General features: G+C 38.5%; 6 non-coding genes across 6 annotated transcripts; all 6 read left to right on the top strand.

Moving 5' to 3' along the window:
* The first annotated feature begins 5,176 nt into the window (after positions 1-5,176).
* On the top strand, positions 5,177-5,249 carry Trnar-ucg. Its single transcript has one exon. It is a non-coding gene; the product is annotated as a tRNA-Arg (tRNA).
* Positions 5,250-5,701: 452 nt separating this feature from the next.
* On the top strand, positions 5,702-5,774 carry Trnak-cuu. The gene has a single exon. It is a non-coding gene; the product is annotated as a tRNA-Lys (tRNA).
* Positions 5,775-6,112: 338 nt separating this feature from the next.
* Positions 6,113-6,184, top strand: Trnat-agu. The gene has a single exon. It is a non-coding gene; the product is annotated as a tRNA-Thr (tRNA).
* Positions 6,185-6,857: 673 nt separating this feature from the next.
* On the top strand, positions 6,858-6,930 carry Trnar-ucg. The gene has a single exon. It is a non-coding gene; the product is annotated as a tRNA-Arg (tRNA).
* A 438-nt stretch (positions 6,931-7,368) lies between these two features.
* Trnak-cuu lies at positions 7,369-7,441 on the top strand. The gene has a single exon. It is a non-coding gene; the product is annotated as a tRNA-Lys (tRNA).
* Positions 7,442-7,762: 321 nt separating this feature from the next.
* On the top strand, positions 7,763-7,834 carry Trnat-agu. Its single transcript has one exon. It is a non-coding gene; the product is annotated as a tRNA-Thr (tRNA).
* Positions 7,835-18,883: the final 11,049 nt, after the last annotated feature.

Here is an 18,883-nt window from a genome sequence, read left to right as displayed (position 1 = left end):
CCCGATGCACAGATAGAAGTCGCGGAAGGAACTGAAACTGGAACTAGACTTAGCAAACAGGACTGTGTAGAGGCCACCTCCGAACAATCGGCGCAAGATGCGGATCACTCGCGGCCACACACTGCCGCTGCAGAGGTTCAACGACGCAGGCTAAAACCTCAACCGAACCTCAAAGCATCTCGTCACGCCGATAAACAAAAACTATGAAAAGATGATGTGAAAGCCAAAAACGTATCATATGAAATAATTACTGCAGTATCCCCTGAGAAAAACTCAAAGAACCTTGATGGTGCAAAACCCCACTGTAAAGATAAGTCTGACCCGGTAAAGAATCCATCATTGAACTGACACAGCCAAGTCTAACTCGAGAAATGATACTGCTAAGTGCCACCATGTTCCTGCACAATTTCGGTGACAACGGAATTACCAATCTGCCAAATTCGTAGTTGACTGTTTTTAATATAGTTTTTTTTTTCTTCTTTTTCTTCTATTACCTCCAGGAGTAATTGTTACTTTTCTCTGACAGTAGGGATTTTTTTTCCTTATTTTCACGAGGAACCTACATGTGCCAGGCATACACAATAACAACTATAAACATTAACAGGATTAAGTCAGAAACGAAGATTGCTGCTCTCAAGGATTTCCTTTATGAATCCGGAACTGACATTGCTTTGCTGCAAGAAGTCACGATGCCTGACCTTAAAGTTGCCGGCTATGTAGAAATACTAAATAACTCACTCGAAACAAAGGTGGGCACAGCAATTTTAATCCGGGAAGGGATCCCTGTAACTGATGTCGAGAGACTGGACTCGGGCAGAGCAATTGGAATTAAAGTTTTTGACGTTACTATTATTAACCTGTATGCCCCGTCAGGGACCTCCAATAAACCGGAAAGGGCAAATTTTTTTAGAGAAGAAATAATATATTTATTACGGAAAAACCCACCAGAACTTTTAATTGGCGGCGATTTTAACTGTGTACTAAATAAAAAAGATCAGACTCCCAATTTTAATTGCTGTAACGAATTGAAGCGGTTAGTAACGGATCTAAACCTCAGAGATACTTGGGAAATTAAATATCCCACTGTTGTTGCATATACGTATATAGCTACACAGTCCTGTAGCAGGATTGATAGGATATATGTGTCACAAGGTATGGAAAGATCCTTAGTTAAAGTCGAGACAATTCCTGTATATTTTTCCGACCATTGCAGTATGCTGGCTTCCATCAATTTAAGGGCACAACCATCTCGCCGTTTAAGAAGTCAGTGGAAGCTGAATGTATCTTTGCTACAGGACAATGAGTTAGCAGATGTTGTCAACGAAACGTGGAACATGTGCTTGCGCTCGATAGATCGCTATGTGACTATTACGGACTGGTGGTGCAACAGGTCCAAACCAAAACTGAGGAACGTTTTAATTCAGTACAGTCTTCAACGATCCCGAGAACTCAAGAACACCGTAGAATTTTATTACGCAATGTTACGGAACTTGTATGAACAGGCGAGCACTTCCGGCATTCGTTTGGAAGACATTAAAAAAACTAAGGCCAAATTACTCCGCATTAAACAACAACAGCTGGAAGGACTAAAAGTAAGGTCAAAAGCCAAGACATTATCAGAGGACGAAACTGCTTCCTTATATCACCTATTGAGACACGCAAAACATAGGAGACGAACCTTTCTTGATGAGATCCAGACTCCGACTGGTCTGACCATTACTTCTCAGAAAGAGATCGTCAACGAGGTTTTCAAGTATTACCACAATCTCTATTCAGCCAGTCAGTTATGCGAAGAATCCTTCGAAGAATTTCTTGGCGGCATAGTTCCTCAGCTGTCAGAAGAGGAAAATGAAGGACTTCTTACTGATTTCACTGAAGAGGATCTCCACGACACCGTCCGCAAGTCTCCTTTAAACAAGTCACCGGGGCCGGATGGGTTGCCCGTTGAATTTTATCTACGATACTGGCCACTCATCGGAGAAAAGTTTACTCAAATGGCAAACGAGATTATCCAAGGAAAACCACTACCTGCTGCTATGAAAGAATGCACAATAGTATTAGTTCCTAAGTCTACATCGAAGCGCAATCTACACAACTTTCGCCCTATTTCGTTGCTTAACTCCGACTACAAAATCATAGCTAGACTGTTAAATAACAGACTTTCACTTTTAGCCAAAAAAATAGTAAGTCCACATCAGTCATGTGTACCTGGCAGAACTATTTTCAAAAGTATTGCGGAATACAGGGATTTAATTGCCATCGCCTCTGTGACGAACATCAAATGTGCCATTTGTTTTATCGATTTTCACAAAGCCTTCGACCGTGTGGATCACAGGTTCCTTCTTCCAACAATGAGAAAAATAGGCTTTGACGAACGAGTTCTCAGTGTGGTCACGAACGTTGCGTTGGGGATCAACGCAAGTATCTCTGTCAACTGCCAAAGAACTAAGCAGATCCCGATACGACGTGGCGTTCCTCAAGGCAGCCCGCTTTCCATGCTTCTATTCGTCTTTTCCTTGGAGCCGTTACTCCGCAGTCTTCACGTCAATCTAACAGGTATTACGTTAGCAGGTCACAAAACAGTCACAAATGCATACGCTGATGATGTAGGCGTCGTATTACGGAACGTCGATGACATTACCAAATTAGAATTGCTCATTAAAAAGTACTGCAGCGTGTCGGGTGCTACCACCAATGCTAATAAGAGCAGATTGCTAAACCTGCGGGGTTTTCAACACGTAACTGTCACTTGGGCAACACAGGTCACTCAGTGCAAATCACTTGGGACGACTCTGACTATGTGTCCAATCAAAATGGCGGCCATTAATTGGAAAACAACATCCGGGTGCATTCAAGGAGCCACCAGAGAAAACCTGCTCCGACCTTTAAATCAATTTCAAAGAATTCGTTTAATTAATAATTGCCTTTTATCAAAAGCTTATTATACGGCGCAACTCTTTCCACTCCCCACCATGATCGCTGGAAAGATAATGTCAATCGTCACTAACTACCTATGGCGAGGTGAAGTGTTTAGAGTGACTGGGAGAACAGCTACCCTCGATCCCAGCAATGGAGGTCTGGGATTAACGGACATTAAGAATAAGGCCTCGGCTCTTTTCCTCAAACGGACCACTAGTCTTCTCAACGAAAACGATACCAGCATTACAACTAAGTTATTTGAAATTCTTACACCTGCAAGTCTCCACGCGCCAGTTGATGTGCACAAAATCAATCCCCGCCTTCGTCATGTGCGTACATTTTTCATCGATATGAGTTATATTAATAGCGAAATAACTAATTCGCGGCAGTTAACGGCCCGAGCAATTCTGTGTCTCAAGAAGAAAAATGAAGGGAAGAATAAAATAGAGGAAAAATATCCGCATTACAATTGGACAACTATATGGAAGAATATTAACCTGCGTGTTCTCTCCTCCGACGCAAAAACATCATGGTACAAATCGGTCAACAATATAGTCAGTACCAACGAACGGTTGCACTCAATTGGGATTAGCCAAACAAACCTTTGTCTCAAATGTAATCTCGTCGACACAACAGTACACAGATTCACGTGTGCTGGGCATATGAAGAACTGGCAATGGTTGAGAGACCAATTGGCTTTTCTGACACGATCGTCCACAGACAATTTTCAGCCTCTGATCCTTCTCCGGCCACAGGTACAGTATTTCCCTGCAACCAAAAACAACTCAATTCATTGGTTAATGGGAACATACGTTAGCTATGTTATTAATAACTTAGGAACCGACGATCTCATTGATTTTCATATGTACCTGAAAAATGAATATGATAGAATAGTTAAATATCCAGGCCATAAGCAGACGTACGGCAACATGCTCAAAATTGTCTTTGAGCGACTGGGAGTCGGATAACAGAGAAGAGCAAACAAAAGACTCCGTTTTATACAACAATAATTGGAGCAGCAAAGAACCGTTTATGATTCAGCTCATCTTTATATTTAAAGTACCATATTTAAGTAGCAACAAATGAAGGGAGTCCTGCAATTTATTTCACGAATTTATTCAGAGAAGAAAGTCATTTATTTTACGATTATCCTCAACCAGCAATTCAATTCAATTTTTGCAATTATGAAACCTAGCCAAGATCGGCAATTAATAATACAAAATTCAAAGCACGCAATATAATAGAAATACCGTCACTAGGTGACAGATGAGAGGCGGCATTGAGGCCAGGCCTCAGCATTATTTGACATTATTTGACCCCTGCCCTCCTTGCCGACGCTTATCTGACACTGAAATCTAAAAAAAAAAAAAAAAAAAAAAAAAAAAAAAAAAAAAAAAAAAAAAAAAAAAAAAAAAAATGGTGTAACGGTTAGCACTCTGGACTCTGAATCCAGCGATCCGAGTTCGAGTCTCGGTGGGACCTTCGTTTAGTCTAAATTTTCTGTAATAAGGGTTTCTCGCCGAGGAAGTAGCAGCGATAGGCTCAGGGGTGTAGTTTCTACGTTTGTATTAAAAACGAGATGTCTATGAAAAAAAAAAAAGGGGTATGATTCCTGCTTTGGGTGCAGGAGGTCCCGGGTTCAAATCCCGGACGAGCCCTGCCATTTTGACCGTGCTGAAAAAAAAAAAAAAAAGTGGCAGAGCACTGGTCTAGTAAACCAGGGGTCGTGAGTTCGATCCTCACAGGAGGCAAACGAATTTTCGAAATCAGTTGCGCGTCGTGGCCGTATAGCAAGCAGTATCTGGAACGACGAACAATTAGCAACAGGTGTTTTATTTAGAATTACTCTCAGATGTGATTGAGGCGAATGTCGCAGATAAAGCATTTTCCAAAGCGGTACAGCGTAGGGTGGGAGGCGGCAGTCTGAATTATATTTTTTACATGTGTTTTTCAAATATCACAGAGCCTCTCGCGAGCGTCGTCGTCGTCGTCGTCGTCGTCGACGCCGCCGCTTCTGCAGAAGTAGCAAATCGCCATCGTAGCAAATGCGGCGAGGGACGCCCTGCCTTCGATTTCGAATGCACAAAGTGTGTGGTCTTGATTCCCAATCTCTACTTGGTCGGTCTCGTAAAGGCTTGAATGTAACGAATGGGTGGGAAGCAGCAAGAGGCAGCGGCTGTGTAGAACGAAAACACAATTCCGCAGCGGTATGAGCGTTTCGAGATGCCACGAATGTAAGGAACACTTGGCGGCCAGTGACCGTGTGGCCTAATGGATAAGGCGTCGGACTTCGGATCCGAAGATTGCAGATTCGAATCCTGTCACGGTCGTGTTTTTCCAATTCTGCAAAAGAAACACACCGTTTTAGTGTAGCTATTGAGCAGTACGAAATCGTCTGAATGTTGCTGTTGTCCATTTCCTGCTTGGAGATGCACTTGAGCTTGATACACACACAGCCAGAACGGTGTTATCTAGCGAAATGGTCGGCTGAGTGCCGTCACCGCGAGTTTTGGCTGGCATTTGCGCATCTAAGACAGCGTCGGAAAGTAACCCGTTCGGCTTCTGAGTCAAATCAAATATGTGTGTTAATTTTGACACCACTAGCGCTGCAGGTTTTCATGCAATTCCTGTACCTCTCAGAAATGATTATGAAATAAAACTGAAGTACGTGACGTGTGTGACGCTAGGAAAACATTAGGCAGCATGGAGAGATTCTGTATGGGACCACCCCACCGAAACGAGAACTGTGTGTCGTGCGACCCGACACGTAGTCACCGACGCAGCCCGGCTAGCTCAGTCGGTAGAGCATGAGACTCTTAATCTCAGGGTCGTGGGTTCGAGCCCCACGCTGGGCGGAACGTAATTTTGTTCCGCTGCAGATGTAAATTACCGTTTCTCTGATCAATGTGACGTAATGGAAATAGCAACTTAAAACTTTGCCTACGTGTCCATCAGTCGCAAGGAAAGTGTATCTGAAGGTGAAAGTGATTTCGTAGACATGTGTCAAAGACATGTTCTGAAATGTAAGTGGTGTTGGTTGGAGAGCACATCGGTTACGTGTGAGATGTGTAGCCAAGCAGTAATGGTGCGCCATAGCTGCAAATATTAGTCGGTAATATGAAGTGTTGTCAGCTTAAGCCTGATGATCCAGACGAGCGTAAGCACGAAGTACGCAAAACTACCGCTAGGCCGCGCCTCTTTAGCTCAGTGGCAGAGCACTGGTCTAGTAAACCAGGGGTCGTGAGTTCGATCGTCACAGGAGGCAAACGAATTTTCGAAATCAGTTGCGCGTCGTGGCCGTATAGCAAGCAGTATCTGGAACGACGAACAATTAGCAACAGGTGTTTTATTTAGAATTACTCTCAGATGTGATTGAGGCGAATGTCGCAGATAAAGCATTTTCCAAAGCGGTACAGAGTATGTTCGCCTTCTTCTCTCCTTTGCTGTTTTTAAATGTCTTCTATTGTTTTGTTCTATGTCTTTCGGCTGAAGAGCAGCGCATATGCTGCTGCCAGCCCGCCCCGATGGGGAATTGAAATACAATAAAGAAAAAAAAAAAAAAAAGGTACAGAGTAGGGTGGGAGGCGGCAGTCTGAATTATATTTTTTACATGTGTTTTTCAAATATCACAGATCCTCTCGCGAGCGTCGTCGTCGTCGTCGTCGTCGTCGCCGTCGTCGTCGACGCCGCCGCTTCTGCGGAAGTAGCAAATCGCCATCGTAGCAAATGCGGCGATGGACGCCCTGCCTTCGATTTCGAATGCACAAAGTGTGTGGTCTTGATTCCCAATCTCTACTTGGTCGGTCTCGTAAAGGCTTGAATGTAACGAATGGGTGGGAAGCAGCAAGAGGCAGCGGCTGTGTAGAACGAAAACACAATTCCTCAGCGGTATGAGCGTTTCGAGATGACACGAATGTAAGGAATACTTGGCGGCCAGTGACCGTGTGGCCTAATGGATAAGGCGTCGGACTTCGGATCCGAAGATTGTAGGTTCGAATCCTGTCACGGTCGAGTTTTTCCAGTTCTGCAAAAGATGCATGCTGTTTTACTGTGTTGTTTGAGTACTACAAAACTAGTTGAAAGTTGCTGCTGTGCGCTTCCTGGCTGCAAACCGGCGTCTACCTGAAGCTCAAGCAAGACAATGGGGTTGTGTAGCGAAATTTTCGGCACAGTGCCGATCAGGAGAGTTTTCTTGGAACTACTGCATCTGACTCAGGACCCAAGAGCTACGCCACAGGCGTCTGCGCACAGTCGAGCATGTGTCTTGAATAATGGTGCTGATAGCCACGTATCATTTCAAGTAGATTTGATGCCTTTCGGAGACAATTTTTCATTGAATAGGATTGTAGCTCATTTGTGGCAGCAGGAAATAAGCTGTAGTCAAAAGGATCTTCCATAGAGGGTCGCAGGTCGCATAAATACTGTATGGCTCGTAACGCGTTGTGTGGAGCCCGGCTAGCTCAGTCGGTAGAGCATGAGACTCTTAATCTCAGGGTCGTGGGTTCGAGCCCCACGCTGGGCGGCGCCAAATTTTGTGTCTACGCGGATGCAACCTGCGCCCCTCTCGTGAGCCTTGCGTAATGAACGTAACGGGTTACGACGATGCCTAGCTTCGTATGAATATCAGAGGAATGGTTTTTGAAGCTGAAAGTAACTCTGAAATGAATTAAATGTGTTGTTTTGGAGTTTTAGGCGTACATCGATATCGTGTGAGATGTGTAAGACAGCAGCAGCTGTGCTAACTAAATACAAATAATGGTCGCTATTGCGGTGCGTTTCCAGCTGAAGGGCTCCGATTCACTAGTCCTTAAAAATAAAGTACCCGAAAAGTGCGCTAGGCGGCGCCTCCTTAGCTCAGTGGCAGAGCGCTGGTCTAGTAAACCAGAGGTCGTGAGTTCGATCCTCACAGGGGGCAAATGAATTTCGTAAAAGCCCCTTCTACCGTAGCCCTTTCGAAAAAAGCGGTCAAGGATAAAAAAAATCATGAATGGGTGCGGTATTAAAGAAGTGCTCTCGCAAATGAATAGTGCGAATGGTGCTATTAAAGTAGGCACCACAAACTGCTGCTTTTACGGCCTTCCGTCGCCTTACCGGAACTAAACCCTCCCCCTACTATCCGCTTCTCCACGATGATCACCCCTTCCCTGACACCCTTAGTAAGGCCAATCACTTTGCCTCCTACCTCTCCGATGTCTTCTCCATCCCCGACGATCCACAGTTCGATTACTCCCTCTTCCCGGATATCCGCGATCGAACTGACACCTCTGTCCCTCCCCTCGCTCCTGGTTTCCAGTACTTGGACAACATTACACACACGGAACTCAATGCCCCTATCACTACACAGGATCTCATTGTTACACTCCGCACCAAACGCAACACCGCTCCTGGTCACGATCGTGTCACCTACCGTCACCTTCGTGAAGCTCCTGTCTCTTTCCTCTCCACCCTGGCCAGGCTCTACAATGTAGTCCTGTCAACCGGTTACTACCCCGACCTGTGGAAAACCTCCCGTATCCTCATGTTCCTTAAACCTGGCAAACCGCCGTCCGCCGTCTCTTCCTACCGTCCCATCAGCCTTACCTCGGTCTTCAGCAAGGTCCTGGAATCTATCCTCACCCGTCGCATCCACCAGCATCTCCGCCAGCACCGCCTCCTTCCCGTCACCCAGTGTGGCTTTCGGCCGTCCTTCTCTTCCGACGACCTTCTCCTTCACCTCACTCATCTCCTTTCCGAACAGCTTAATTCCCGTCGCTTCGCAATCTTCCTCTCCCTGGACCTCGAACGTGCATATGACCGCGTATGGCATTCCGGTCTCCTCTTCAAGCTCCAAACCTTCGCCCTTCCCATCAACTACGTCCGTCTGATCGGCTCCTTTCTCTCCCGCCGTCCTTCCTATGTCACCATCCATAACACCGATTCCTACACCTTTTTCCCCTCCGCCGGTGTGCCCCAAGGCTCCGTCCTCTCCCCCCTTCTGTACCTGTTGTACACGGCGGACATGCCGCCGCCGTCACCCCCCGTCCACCTTCTCCAGTTTGCCGATGACACCGCCTTCCTTGCCCTTGCCCCCACCCTACAGCGCTCCCAACGCCTTCTCCAATCCCATCTTGACCGGTTCACCGCTTGGTGCAACCAGTGGTTGCTCAAGGTCAATCCTTCCAAAACCCAGGCGATCATTGTAGGCAAAACCACCCCTTCCTTCCGCCTCCTTGATTTCTATCTCACCGTCTATGGCTGTCCCATCGCCCTCACTCCCACCCTTAAGTACCTTGGCGTCACCCTCGACCGTCGCCTATCCTGGACTCCCCATCTCCAGACAATCCAAGCCAAGGCACGTTCCCGCCTCCGTCTCCTCAAGCTCCTTTCCGGCCGTACGTGGGGTCTGGACCCCTCCACCATCCTCCACACCTATAAATCCCTCATCCGCCCCATCCTTTGTTATGCCCATCCAGCATGGATCTCCGCTCCCCCTACCTTTTATAAATCCCTCCAAATCCTTGAACGCCATGCTCTCCGCCTCGCCTATCGCATCCGTCTCCCCTCCCCCACGCGGATCCTCTACGATCTCATCCCCTTCCCCCACCTCCTCCTTTTCCTTGAGAGGATATGGATCCTGTACACCTCCCGCAAACTCGATCCTCCTCACCCGCCCGTCTCCCCGATCCTCTCCCACCCCCGCCCGCTGCCGCGCCTGTATTCGCACGTCCCACCCGGTCTCCATCTCTCCACCCTCCTTACCCTCTCCCAAGGTGGCTTCCGCCAGCTCCCCCTCCCTGATGATGCCCTCCTCCCTTCCATCTACCCCTCCTACCAACTTTGATCCTCCCGCCCTCCTCCTGTTCTTATTCCTCCGGGCACCCTCCCTCCCTCCTCTCCCTTTTCCCTCCCTCCTCCTTTTCTCCCCCCCTCCTCCCCTGGGCCTCCCCTCCCCTGTTCCTCTCCTCCTGCCCCCGACTCCTCAGCCATTGGCATCCTTTTTCTCCCCTCTCCCCCACCTCCCCCTTCTACCCCTCTTGGCAGGTCCCCGCACTCGCACACGTTACGTGGACATTCGCGCGCCGGAGGTCGCCGCCATCAGTGTTTTGTGTGTTTAGTGTTTAGTGTTTAGTGTTCACCGTCCCCTCCATCGTTCACAGTGCCATCATCATCTTCAGTGGTTGTGCGTCGTCTCATCAGCTAGCAGTGTGGATTATCGACGAGTGTGAACGGCTCCGTGATTGTCTCTATTTGTCTCTTGTTTTATTGCCCACCGCTCTGTGACTTATGTGTCTTCTCCCTGTTTTTGCTGCTTGTGTCTTCTATGGCTGAAGAGCAGCGTAGTGTGCTGCTGACAGCCTGCCTGTTGTACAGGTTTTAAAATAACAATAAAGTAAAAAAAAAAAAAAAAAAAAAAAACTGCTGCTTTTGGCAGTCTCCGGAGAATGCCGACGTGAAATACTTAGTTCTTGTGATGTATTTTCTACCCCTGGTAGAGACCCTCGCGGTTGTCGTCGTCGTCGGCGCCGCCGCCGCTTTGGTAATAGCGGCAACTCGCCATTGTATGACATAGGGTGAGGTACCTTTTGCAACCGACTGAGATGGCAGTAAGCGATTGAAGCTGATTTGCAACCTCTTGTTTGATCAGCGTCATAAGGGCTTGAATGTAACTTGCGATGGGACACAGCAAGAAGTAGCGTCGCCTTTTTAGTTCTGAAATTGGAGATGGAGAATTGCGTCAAAGATGGGAAATTCATTCTGGCAAGCGTACAAATGGCGAAAATGAGGTGTGTGTGTGGGGCTGGAATGAATGGCTTGACGAGAAATCAACTGTCTCTTAATAAATTTTTGAATTTAACTTTTGAGTCAAAAGGCTTAAATTTTTCTTTAGGACGAGAAGACCCTATAGAGCTTAACATTTTATTTTTATATAGTTTTTTGTTTGTCTTTCTATATTTAATGATGATGTTTTGTTGGGGTGACATGAAGAATAAACAAACTCTTCATTATTATATCATTTATTTATGTTTGTTGTTTTGATCCATAATTTATGATCATAAGATTAAGTTACCTTAGGGATAACAGCGTAATTGTTTTTGAGAGCTCATATCGACAAAGCAGATTGCGACCTCGATGTTGGATTAAGAAAAATTTTGGGTGCAGTAGCTCAGTAATTAGGTCTGTTCGACCTTTAAATTCTTACATGATCTGAGTTCAGACCGGCGTGAGCCAGGTCGGTTTCTATCCTAAGATTATTAATTCATATTAGTACGAAAGGACCATATGGTTGAAATATTTTTTATTTTATTGATTAATACTAATTAAATTACTATTTTGACAGATTAATGTGTTGAATTTAGAATTCATTTATGTAGATTTTTTCTACAAATAGTATTGATACTTTATGATTTATTTATGTTTATTTTGAATTTTCTTTTATTAGTTATTTGTGTTTTAATTAGTGTTGCTTTTTTAACTTTATTAGAGCATAAGGTTTTAGGTTATATTCAAATTCGAAAGGGTCCAAATAAAGTAGGTTTTGTTGGAATTCCTCAACCCTTTAGTGATGCTATCAAGTTAATTTGTAAGGAGCAGCCAATTCCTATTATATCTAATTATTTACTTTATTACTTTTCTCCTGTTTTTAATTTAATAATTTCCTTGGCTGTTTGAGTGATTTTCCCCTACTTAACTTATATATGTTCTTTTTCTTATGGATTTTTGTTTTTTTTATGTTGTACTAGATTAGGTGTTTATACTGTTATAATTGCTGGTTGGTCTTCTAATTCAAATTATTCTTTACTAGGTTCTCTTCGTTCTGTTGCTCAAACAATTTCATATGAAGTTAGTTTGGCTTTAATTTTATTATCTTTAATTATTTTAATTGGTAGTTTTAACATGTTTGATTTTATAAACTATCAGCTTTATTGTTGATTTATTATTATTTCTTTTCCTTTAGTTTTAGCTTGTTTTGCTTCTTGTTTAGCTGAAACTAACCGTACTCCTTTTGACTTTGCCGAGGGTGAATCTGAGTTAGTTTCAGGGTTTAATATTGAATATGGTGCAGGAGGTTTTACTTTAATTTTTTTAGCTGAGTATACTAGAATTGTTTTTATAAGAATGTTATTAGCTTTAATTTTTTTAGGTGGTGATTTTTATTCTTTTATATTTTTTATTAAGCTTGCTGTTATGTCCTTTGGTTTTATTTGAGTTCGTGGTACATTACCACGTTTTCGTTACGATAAGTTAATGTACTTAGCTTGAAAAAGTTTTTTGCCATTATCTTTAAAATTTTTTATTTTCTTTGTTTTTTTAAAGATTTTATTTATTTCATTTATTTAGTGAAATTTTTTAAGAAAAGTTAATAGAAGAGTTAAACTTCTAGTTTTATGTTTTCAAAACATATGCTTTTCCTAAGCTAATTAACTTATTATTCCTTAATTAGTTTATCTCATGCGTTTGCAACATGCACATTAATTAAGAAGTATGTAAAGTAAATAATTGTTAAGATTTGTCCTGTTATAATATAAGGTTCTTCAACAGGCCGTTTTCCAATTCATATTAATAAGCATACAACAACTACTATAATTCAGAATAAAATCTGGTTGATAGGATAGAATTGAATACCTCGGAATGGTGTTTTATTATAAAATGGTAAAATTATTAAGATTCTAATTGATAAGAATAATGCAATAACACCTCCGAGTTTATTAGGGATTGACCGAAGAATTGCATATGCAAATAAGAAGTACCATTCTGGTTGAATATGTACAGGAGTTACTAATGGGTTGGCAGGTACAAAATTATCCGGATCCCCTAGGAGGTAAGGATTAATCAAGCACAATATAATTAATAATGATGTTATTAATACAAATGTAATAGAGTCCTTGAAAGTAAAGTATGGGTGAAATGGAATTTTTTCAATATCTCCATTTAGTCCTAAAGGGTTATTAGACCCTGTTTGGTGAAGGAAAAATAAATGAATTGCTGCTATTGCAGCAATAATAAATGGTAATACAAAATGAAATGTAAAGAATCGATTTAATGTTGCATTATCAACAGCAAATCGTCCTCACAGTCATCGAACTAAATCTGTTCCTAAGTATGGGATTGCTGATAATAAATTAGTAATTACTGTTGCTCCTCAGAATGATATTTGACCTCAAGGTAAAACGTATCCCATAAATGCAGTTGCTATAACTAAAAATAGGATTATTGTACCAATTATTCAGGTGTGTATGTATATGTAAGATCCGTAGTAAATTCCTCGTCCTACATGCAAATAAATACAAATAAAAAATATAGAAGCTCCATTTGCATGTAAGGTTCGAATAATTCAGCCATTATTTACATCTCGGCAGATGTGAACTACACTACTAAATGCTATTTCAATATTTGAAGTATAATGTATAGCTAAAAATAGTCCAGTTACAATTTGAATTACCAAACATAGCCCTAGTAGGGACCCAAAATTCCATCAAAATGAAATATTTGTTGGTGCGGGTAAATCAACTAAAGAGTTATTAATGATTTTAATTAAAGGATGTCTCAATCGTAAGGGTTTATTCATTAGTAAATTATCTTATTTTACGAATAGGCCCCTGGTTAATGTTGGTGATTTTAACAACTGCTAATAGTGCTAAAAATAAATAAATTATTATTATTATTGTAATAATGAATGTTGGTCTATTATATAGTTTTTCTAAAGATATTGTTATTTCTTGATAATTGATTGAATTATCAATATTTATAGTTTCATTATTTTTGAAAAAGTCAATAAATATTGTTATATCTAAAATAATTAATGTTGATATGATAAATATTCATATTGTTAAGGTAATAATTATTGTAATTGATTTAGGTTGAAATATTTCGTTTGATGCAATTCTCGTAATATAAATAAATAGAACTAATATACCACCAAGAAATGTTAAAAATAAAATATATGATAACCAATATCTTTCCATTATTGTTCCTGTTATTAGTCCAACTAAAAAAGTTTGTAGGATAATGAAAAGCATTATTGATATTGGGTGTCTTAATTTAATAAAATTAATATTTATTACGTTTGATAGTGATATAATTATTATTTTGATCATTTCAGGGGTTAGTTTATTTAAAATATCGGTTTTGGGGACCGATGATGGAAAGCTTTCCACCTCTGAAGTTTTAAAAGCGGGGGCCAGACTTATTTCCGGTTTACAAGACCGGCGTTTTTTTTAAACTATTAAAACTAATGTTTATATTCTCTGTCTTTACTTCTTTATTGATTTATTTTGCTGGTGTTTATGTTTTTTCTTCTAAACATAAGCATTTATTAATGGTTCTTTTGAGATTAGAATATATTGTTCTTTCTTTATTTATGTTGGTTATTGTTTTTCTTATTGAGTTTGATTATGATTATTTTTTTCCTGGTATTTTTTTGGTTTTTTCTGTTTGTGAAGGTGCTCTAGGTCTTTCTATTTTAGTTTCAATAATTCGTTCTCATGGTAATGATTTTTTTAATTCTTTTGGTTTATCTTTATGTTAAAGTATTTATTTATAACAATTTTTTTGATCCCTCTTTGTTTAGTTAATAATTGTTGATGGTTGGTTCATTCTTTAATGTTTCTGTCTAGTTTTGTTTTTATGATTTGTGTTTATTCATATGCAGATTTAAATATGATTAGATATTATTTTGGTATTGATTATTTTTCTTTTAGTTTGATTCTACTTAGTTTTTGAATTTGTTCTTTAATAATTACTGCTAGAGGTTCAGTTTATTTAAGTTCTTATCATTCCAATTTTTTTGTTTTTATAGTTTTAATTTTAATGATTATGCTTTATTGTTCATTTGCTAGATTGAGCCTTCTTTCTTTTTATATTTTTTTTGAGGCTAGATTGGTTCCTACTTTACTTTTGATTTTGGGTTGGGGCTATCAACCTGAACGGTTGCAGGCTGGTGTTTATTTAATTTTTTATACTTTGGTTGCTAGGTTGCCTTTATTATTAGTGTTATTTAGGGTTTATGATTTTTCTAATACTTTATACTTTCCTTTATTGGTTGATTTTGGTTCTTATTATTTTATGTTTTATGTTTTTATAATTCTTGCTTTTTTAGTTAAGATGCCAATATTTTTGGTTCATTTGTGGCTTCCTAAGGCCCATGTTGAGGCCCCTATTTCAGGTAGAATAATTCTTGCTGGTGTTTTATTAAAGTTAGGTGGTTATGGTATTTTTCGTGTTATAAAGGTTATTTCTTATTTGGGTTTAAAGTTTAATTATTTTTGATTGTCTTTAGGTTTATCCAGTGGGGTTATTGTTAGATTTATTTGCTTTCGTCAGGTTGATTTAAAGTCTTTAATTGCTTATTCTTCTGTTGCTCATATAAGAATGGTTATTGGAGGATTGATAACTATGAATTGATGAGGTTGTATAGGTTCTCTTTCTTTAATGGTTGGTCATGGTTTGTGTTCTTCTGGTTTATTTTGTCTATCTAATATTATTTATGAGCGTTTAGGTAGACGAAGATTATTAATTAACAAGGGTATAATTAATTTAATGCCAAGAATGGCTTTATGATGATTTCTTTTGAGATCTTCTAATATAGCCGCTCCTCCTTCTTTAAATTTGGTAGGTGAACTTAGATTATTAAATAGAATTATGTCTTGATCTTCTTTTAGATTTCTTGCTTTAATTTTTTTGTCTTTTTTTAGAGCTGTTTATACTTTATATATGTATTCTTATTCTCAGCATGGTAATTATTATTCTGGTGTTTATACTTGTTCTCTTGGTTATTTTCGTGAATATCATCTTTTACTTTTACATTGATTGCCTTTAAATATTCTTTGTTTAAAGGGGGAGTATTTTTTTGTTTAGTTTGCTTAAGTATTTTAATTAAAAATGTTGTTTTGTGGAATCAATGATATGAATTTTTTCATCTTAGGCCGTGAATTTGTTTTCTATTTGTTCTTTGAGTTTTTTTTCTTTATTTTTTTCTAGAACTATAATTTTTATTTTGGGTATTTATTATTTAATAATTGATTATAGAGTTTTTGTTGAATGAGAGCTTTTTAATTTAAATGGTTCTATGGTTGTTATGACTTTAATTTTGGATTGAATGTCTCTTATTTTTATATCTTTTGTTATGTATATTTCTTCTTTGGTTATTTATTATAGAGAGGATTATATATCGGGAGAAAAGAATATAAATCGTTTTATTATTATTGTTTTAATATTTATTCTTTCTATAGGGTTTTTAATTATTAGTCCTAATTTGATTAGAATTTTATTAGGATGGGATGGTTTAGGTTTAGTTTCTTATTGTTTAGTTATTTATTATCAAAATGTAAAATCTTATAGTGCGGGTATGTTAACTGCACTTTCTAATCGTATTGGTGATGTTGCTATTTTAATTTCTATTGCTTGAATATTGAATTTTGGCGGTTGAAATTATAATTATTATTATGATTTTATTTCTAATTCTTTTGAAATAAAGCTTATTACTATATTAATTGTTTTAGCAGCTATAACTAAAAGAGCTCAAATTCCCTTTTCTTCTTGACTTCCTGCTGCTATGGCTGCCCCTACTCCTGTTCCTGCTTTGGTTCATTCTTCTACTCTTGTTACTGCTGGGGTTTATTTATTAATTCGTTTTAGACCAATATTAGATACTTATAATTGTGGTTGATTCTTACTTTTAATTGGTTGTATAACTATGTTTATGGCCGGTTTGGGTGCAAATTTTGAATTTGATTTGAAGAAAATTATTGCTCTTTCTACTTTAGGACAACTTTGTTTAATAATAAGAATTTTGGCTATGGGTTATCCAAAACTTGCATTCTTTCATTTATTAGCTCATGCTTTATTTAAGGCTTTATTGTTTATGTGTGCAGGTTCAATAATTCATAATTTAAAGGATTCTCAGGATATTCGTTTTATAGGTTCAATTGTTAATTTTATGCCTTTAACTTCAGTTTGTTTTAATGTTTCTAGTTTATCTTTGTGTGGTATACCATTTTTGGCAGGTTTTTATTCAAAGGATTTAATTCTTGAGATGGTTTGTTTAAGATGAATTAATTGTTTGATTTTTTTCCTTATTTCTTTTCTACTGGTTTAACTGCTTCTTATTCTTTTCGTCTTTTTTATTATTCAATATCTGGTGACAATAATTTTTATTCTAGATTTTCTTTTGACGATAAGGGTTATTATATTTCTTTTGGTATAATTGGTTTATTGTTTGTTGCTGTTTTTGGTGGTAGTCTTTTGTCTTGGTTAATTTTTCCTGTTCCTCATGTGATTGCCTTGCCTTATTATTTGAAGTTTTTAACTATTACTGTAGTTGTTTTAGGTGCTTATTTGGGTTATCTTATTTCTAATTTTGATTTTTCTCAAAATTTATTTTCTTTAAGTATGCTTTCTTTTGTTAGATTTGCTGGTTCTATGTGGTTTATACCTTTCATTTCAACTAAGTTTATTAGATATTTTCCTTTAAAATTGGGTTATTATTCATCAAAGTCATTTGATTATGGTTGAGGTGAATTATTTGGTGGTCAAGGTTTATATAGACTATTTATTTATTTAATTAGTTATATACAAGGTTGATATGATTCTAATTTTAAGATTTATCTTTTAACTTTTATTTTTTGAATATTTATTTTGGTGGTATTATTTTTCGTTTACTTAAATAGCTTATAGTTTGAGCGTGACACTGAAGATGTTAAGGAAGTATTTTTACTTTTAGGTATTTATAAATATACATATATTATTTTTACAGTGAAAATGTAATGTTTTATTTAAACTATATAAATTTTAGAAATGTTAACGGAGTTTAACCGCTAATATAAAAAGTTAGCAGCTTTCATATTGGCTTTACATTTCCTTAATTGGAACTTTATAGTTCAATTATATTATTAACAGTAATACGCCTCTTTTTGGCTTCAATTAATAAGAATAAGGGTATTTTATTTACCAATCTTCCAGGTCGAAACTGACTGCAATACTTTGCTTCTTATTCTATTTAAGGTTGATTGATTATATCAATACTTTTTGAATGCAACCCAAATGTTATAGTTAACTACAACCCTATATTCTGCTCATTGTAAGGCTCCTTGATTTCATTCATGGTATAGTCCACCTAATAATACTATAATAAAAAATATTGTTGATACTGTTCAGATTATAATGTCTGAAGTTTTAAAAATAATTACAATTGGAAGGATTAATGCGATTTCTACATCAAAAATTAAGAAAATTACTGCAATTAAGAAGAATCGAAGTGAGAATGGTATTAGTGCTGATCTTTTTGGGTCAAATCCACACTCAAATGGTGATCTTTTTTCTCGGTCATTAATTAATTTTTGTGATAATGTTGTTGCAAGGATTATAACAATTATTGGAATAATAAATCTAATAAAAATTCTTGTAGAAAAATTAGGATTGTTTTTCTTGATTTATATCAAGCTTTTTGATTGGAAGTCAAATGTACTATATATACTAGAAAAACAATTATCTACCTCATCAATAAATAGAAATATATAAGAATAATCATACTACGTCTACAAAGTGTCGGTATCATGCTGCTGCTTCAAACCCAAAGTGGTGTCTTGGTGAGAATTGATTTATTGAATGTCGAAGTAGGCATGTTGATAAGAAAATTGTTCCGATAATTACATGTAGACCATGAAATCCTGTTGCAACAAAGAATGTTGATCCATAAACTGCATCTGCAATGGTGAAGGGTGCTTCTCAATATTCATATGCTTGAAGTATAGTCAAGTATAGTCCTAGTAGTACTGTGAAGAATAATCCTTGTAATGCTTGAGTATGATTAGATTCTATTAGACTATGATGTGCTCATGTTACTGTTACTCCTGACGCTAAAAGAATAGCTGTATTAAGTAATGGAATTTGTATAGGATTGAAAGGTTGGATTCCTATTGGGGGCCATAATATTCCTAGTTCAATAGTAGGTGCTAGTCTTCTTCTAAAAAATGCTCAGAAAAATGAA

Source organism: Schistocerca piceifrons, unplaced genomic scaffold (assembly GCF_021461385.2).
Source record: "Schistocerca piceifrons isolate TAMUIC-IGC-003096 unplaced genomic scaffold, iqSchPice1.1 HiC_scaffold_1771, whole genome shotgun sequence".
Lineage (NCBI taxonomy): Eukaryota > Metazoa > Arthropoda > Insecta > Orthoptera > Acrididae > Schistocerca > Schistocerca piceifrons.
Note: the sequence above shows the minus strand (reverse complement) of the source record. Positions and strands in the feature narration are given on the sequence as shown.